Source organism: Limulus polyphemus, unplaced genomic scaffold (assembly GCF_000517525.1).
Source record: "Limulus polyphemus unplaced genomic scaffold, Limulus_polyphemus-2.1.2 Scaffold3131, whole genome shotgun sequence".
NCBI lineage: Eukaryota > Metazoa > Arthropoda > Merostomata > Xiphosura > Limulidae > Limulus > Limulus polyphemus.
In genome coordinates, this window is record NW_013668741.1 from 92,112 (window position 1) to 98,100 (window position 5,989).

The window sequence follows — 5,989 nt, forward strand, 5'->3', positions numbered from 1 at the left end:
AGATAGCCCTCGTGTTGCTTTGCGCGAAATTCAAAAAACAGACAAAACAAACAAACAAAACCAAACATAATTTTAATGTGTTACCTAATGCTCATGTATCTACAACAGCCTCGTGCCTTTTCAAATGTGTTTACTTCAAAGTGTATTCTGATGATCAAATAAAGTAGAAGAAAAGGCTACACAAATTGGTTATTAGCTATTCATCATCAAAACGTTTGATATACCATTATTAAGATTATCATTAATTTAACCGAGTTTCGATAACTTACTGAACAATAAGAGAAAATAACGTACATTCAGTCATGAAAATCCCCAGGTTAATTACTTGATATATGTATTATTTTTATCTTCCATCTTGTGGTGATCAATTATGTAATAGTCATTACAAGTTTTTAATGTGCCGTTCGTGCGATTCGTTCTCATTGCACAACTTATTACGGTGAATCATGGGAACCGAGTTATCGTGCAGTTTGAACCGATTCTTTTTCATTCACCCGATCAACAAACTACGAGATACAAGAAGTAACCAACCCAATAATATAAACTCGTGAAATGATTGAGAAACTCTTGGAGACGGTACGATAATCATTCTGGAATTTCCAACTCAAATCAACACACAAAGTCCATATAATTATTATTATTATTATCATCGTCATTATTATTATTATCCTGATATTTGTTTAGTGCTTAAGTAATATGTAATTGCTTGTAATTATGAAAAATAAATTCAAAATTTGATATGTCGTTTTACACTTATGATTGTTCTTCTTTTTCAAACAATATAATGGCAGAGTTGTGCTTTGGCAAAAATTAATATTTTATTATATGAAACCTGCCAATTCAACAGGGCAAACTTCTAAGGCACGGGACAAGTATGACAGTGTTCTCAACAGCTGAACTTATAAACTGTAAAAGATTATGGAGACAAAAAAACTAAAAATATGTAAACGCACAGAGAAAATGTTAATAAAATAATTGACGAAAAACCTACCCCGGGAGTTTTGACTTTTGATAGCGTTGTGCAACAACAAACAAGAGAGGGAGGCTAACGTAATCGATAACACTGTTGCGAAGTGAATAACATGGTTTTCTGCAACAAATAGGAAAAGTTTCAGTCTATTACTTTCAACCCAGTAAGACGTAAGCATTTCAATTGATTATTATTGGGTTGTGGTGTTTAGACAGTTTACTCTTTTATTCATTTTATTCATCTTAGGGTTTTGTAAAGTTGTTAAGATGTTGGTTAAATTACGTTATATTCTGAAGTTTTCTCCAGGGTTTTTATTTAAAAAGTCATCCTATATTTCATTTCATGTTTAAGAAGCACAACTACCGAGACAACCGTCATTACATTGTATATTTAGACATTTTCCATTCAAATAACCCTTCGAAACCAAATACTTTAGTGTAAGACATGTTGGTTTCGTTTCAGTGAATTTAATTGAACGAATCTTTTGGATCGACTCAGTGAAAAGAATCAAATGAATAGAGTCAGTACAATAAATAGAACTGCCCAACACTTGTTCAGTTTACCTGTTTTAAAACACTTCAGTATTTAATAAGACAATTTTGATAATAAAATTAAATGAAATGTAGAAGTGACACTCTTTTAAAATATTCCTTAGAAGGATTTTCAAGTAGTTCTTAATAATTTATCTAAAGTACTTAAGTTACTTACTGCTCTTTGTTTTATCCAATGCTGTTGTTTGTTACTAATCACAAAGCTACACAAAGGACTATCTGTGCTCTGCCCACCACGAGTATCGAAACCCGGTTTCTAGCAGTACATACTTATCCAATACAATACGCTAAAGAAATATGAAAGATGGAGAAGTGTGAATGGTTTCTATAGATGCTTGTCATTGATATGTTGTAAAATAGTATGCATAAATATTGGGTGTTTTCTATCTTTTTTATATAGCAAAGTGAACTCTTAAATAATTTTCATGTATATACACACACGTATGTAGGTTTGAAAATAGAACATCGGTCAAGGAATGTACCAAAGTTCCTTTCGCCCTAAATATTTATTATTCTGAGTCATTCCCCTATGGTATCATGTACGCTTTATCATGGAAGTGTTTATTTGGAAGTACCAGAACAGCGTCACGAATATCCTGCTTAATTATATTCTTTTCTTAGTGGTTAATAATGAACTGAATAATAAAGAATAGATTGTGTGATCAATGTGCATTTTGCCTTTCAAAATTAGCTATAATATTAATGATTTATAAGTGTTCTCTAAACTACACTGGAAACATTAAAAACCCATCGAATTGCTAATAATCGTTAAGCAAAAGATAGAACTAGAAACTATTATCTAATTTTAATAGACTTATTTCTGGAGAGAGCTTCATCCTACTTTAAGGATATAAATGGAAATTTATTACGAGGAGACAGACTAAGGACTCTCCGAATGAAGGTTTCTGTTTTTGTTTTGTTTTTTAATCATAGCAATACTTTTATAACGCTATTTTCATTTTTAGCTGTCATAAATGAACCATCCAATGACATAATAACGGTACTAGGCATGGAACGATCCATAAACGTACAATATTGCTATAAAAAATAGCATGATTTCATAAAGAAGATGTGCTGAGTTAGTTAATTACTGAAAAAATAATTAATTTATTTTAACAAGTGTAATGATACACACTGTCATTGAATAAAACATAATATATAAACTTTAAAAATGTTTAGAGTATGGTAACAACTTAACATTAAAATTATATTCCACTTATACTTGTGCATTATATGTAACAATATGTCTCTGCTCGATTGATAATTTCCGGTAGAAATTCTTCTCGAGAAACTTCAGCGATACTAGTCCTTTCTTAAATAAAACTAGTTTATTCTTTCTCAATACAACTTTGCCTGAAGAGTTGCCTGAAAATGTGTCACAGTTTGGGAAAGTGTTTTCGGAAAGGATGGATGATATTCACCATCAAGTGTGTTCAAACTTGAAAACGTCTGTTGATTCGATGAAGTTATCTTATGATAAGAAATCTACTGAAGTCAGCTTTGTACCAGGAGACAAGGTGTTGTTGTATATCCAAGGAAGACCAAAGGGAAGTCTCCTAAGTTGTCTTCTCCATGGGAAAGCCCATATGACATAGTGGATCGTCTCTCAGACGTGACTTTCTGGATAAAATTTGGTCGGCGAGGTGAGCCAAAGGTGGTGCATGCCAACAGGCTTTGGCGTTATCACGGTCCAGGACATTTCAGTTGGGATGAAGTGAACAACGGAACAAATTACTGTGCTGAAGACGTGTCACCTGAAAAAGCCACTGTCGAAGAAGGAACTCTACTCGGTTTTGAGAAGGGAAACAGCGAAGCCCTTGATGAAGTTACTACCACTGATGTGACTGTTACAAATGATAGGACGTTTCCTAATGAAGCAGATGAACCCCACATGAAGCAAAAGCCAACGAGACAGAGACCAGTACGGAAGAAGATACGTCCCGTAAAATTAAGAGACTTTGTTGAATTTTGATTTTGTGTTTGTAAATTCTGTACATTTAATTAAGTTATTGTTAATTGTTTATTGGTTTAATGTAAGTGGCTATTGTTCGGGATGAGCAATACTAAGGAATGAGCAGTGTTACGACAGCGGAGGTCACGTGACGCTAGTAACACGTCACGCGCTTCTAGAACGTTCATGAAGCATCGGGAGGTTACTAGATTTCGGTATTCTCGTACATATAAGACGGTCAAGACGTGATGGCAACAATGTGTAACTGAACTGCAGACAGAGAGAGACGTATTGTTGAGCACGTGAGACGTTCATTGTGAATTATAGCGTTTGTTATAGCGTGACGTTGGAAATTAAGTGTATTGCAAAGTTGTATTTTGAAAGAATAAACCAGTTTTATTTAAGAAAGGACTTGTATCGCTAAAGTTTCTTCAGAAAGAAATTATACGGAAAATTAACTAACGAACGGAGGCGTAACAATATCATAGACTTATATTAAAACAATTCATTCAATGTTTCAAAGATGTTATCATATTTCTATTTGAAACTAAACTTTTTTGTCAAATTTTCTGAGTACATTTGTCTTTTACTTTCTAGATTAGCGTGGTTTGTTAAAAATGTATATTCTAGTATGAATTCTGATTACCAGAAGGTTTTAAATAAGGACAAATTGGACAGCAACACAACTTAACTCGCAAAGAAACTACTTCAAACAACAATAAAAAAGTAATCATGACCATGCCTTGAAAGTTGCAATAACTTTCTCATATTAGTCTGTTCGTTTGTTTGTTTCCTGTTAAGCACAAAGCTACACAATGTGCTATCTGTGCTGTACCCACCATGGATATCGAAACCCGGTTGTTAGCGTTATAAGCCTTCAGACTCACTTCAGCCTCTGGGTAGCTGGTGACTTTAGAGAGACTGCGTATGCACATTGAAATGACCTTACATAGAAATTTATTCTGCAATTTTACAATCATCTTATATACACTAGAATATAAATTACTAGTATGTTACATAAAATATAATATTGTTACGACAGCGGAAGTCACGTAACGCTAGTAACACATCATGAACTTCTAGAAAATTCATGTCCCTTCGTGAAGCCTCAAGTGTTTACTAGATGTGCGGTATTCTTGTATATAAGACCGCCAAGAAGTGACGGCAACAATGGTAATTGAATTGCAGACAGAGATAGAGACGGACAATTGAGTCAAGCGCGTGAGTCGTTCGTTGTGAATTATAGCGCTTGTTATAGCGTGACAGTGGAATTTAAGTGTATTGCAAAGTTGTATTGAGAAAGAATAAACTAGTTTTATTTAAGAAAGGACTTGTATCGCTAAAGTTTCTTCGGAAAGAAATTTTACGAAAAATTAACTAACGAACACAGAGCCGTAACAATATCATACTAAATAAATAAAGAAATGAAAGTGTCATAATTCCTCAAGGCCCTTTTACTATGACTACCGGTACCGTCATTCATATCTCAACATATTTCATATGTTTAAACATGGGAATGTTTCAGATTAGACTCTTTTATTCTCCGACTTCATATAATAAATATAGTCCTAAATATACTTTTCAGTATTTAACAGACAACATGGTTGTCTAATGTTTAAATATTTTCAGTCTAACACCTCAAACTAACGTGTTCACAAAATTCTGTTACTTTAGTAAAATTGTAGTTAAACAAATAAAATATATGTGAGTCATATTATTCACATTCCTTGTAGAACTACTTTTATCTTTAATATATACAGTAGCGTGCAGAGGACATTGAAAGGGCATGGGCTCGTTGACAAGATATGGCACATTTCAAGCATTGAAAAGCAAGACTTGGGGGGGGGGGAGGCTATGAGGAATGTGGGTTGCCTCTGGTACACATAAAGTAGAAGGCCATGAGAAGAAACAGGTTCTCTTTTATTCTAATTCAATCGGTCTTTATAAACACTTTTTAAAGTATAAAAATAAACAGCGAATTCTGGTATATTGACACTTAATAGTTAATCACAATTATTTATTTTACTTTATTCATTTTTAATGTAAAGACATACAAGTCTCTGTATGCCATTCATTTTAAAACTGAAATCTCTTTTATTTATATTTTTTCATAACATCTCGCAGCAAGCAAGGTGTGTAATCAAGTGTCGTTTAGTAGTTATGGGCAATTTTTATGACTGAGAAAAAGGACACTTTGGAGACATAAGATTAGAAAGGCAACGACTTGAGCCCACACAGACATCCCACGTCACTGTTTGTTTGAAGTTAAGCACAAAGCTACACAATGGGCTATCTGTGTTCTACCCACCACGGGTATCGAAACCCGGTTTTTAGGGTTGTAAGTCCGCAGACATACCGCTGTGCTACTGAGGGCTCCACCTCGCTACCTATATTGTATATGTTTGGAAAATGTGCATTCCTCATAATACGTATAATTAAGCCCCCAATGGCACAGCGGTATGTCTGCCGACTTACAACGCTAGAAACCGGGTTTCGATACCCGTGGTTGGCAGAGCA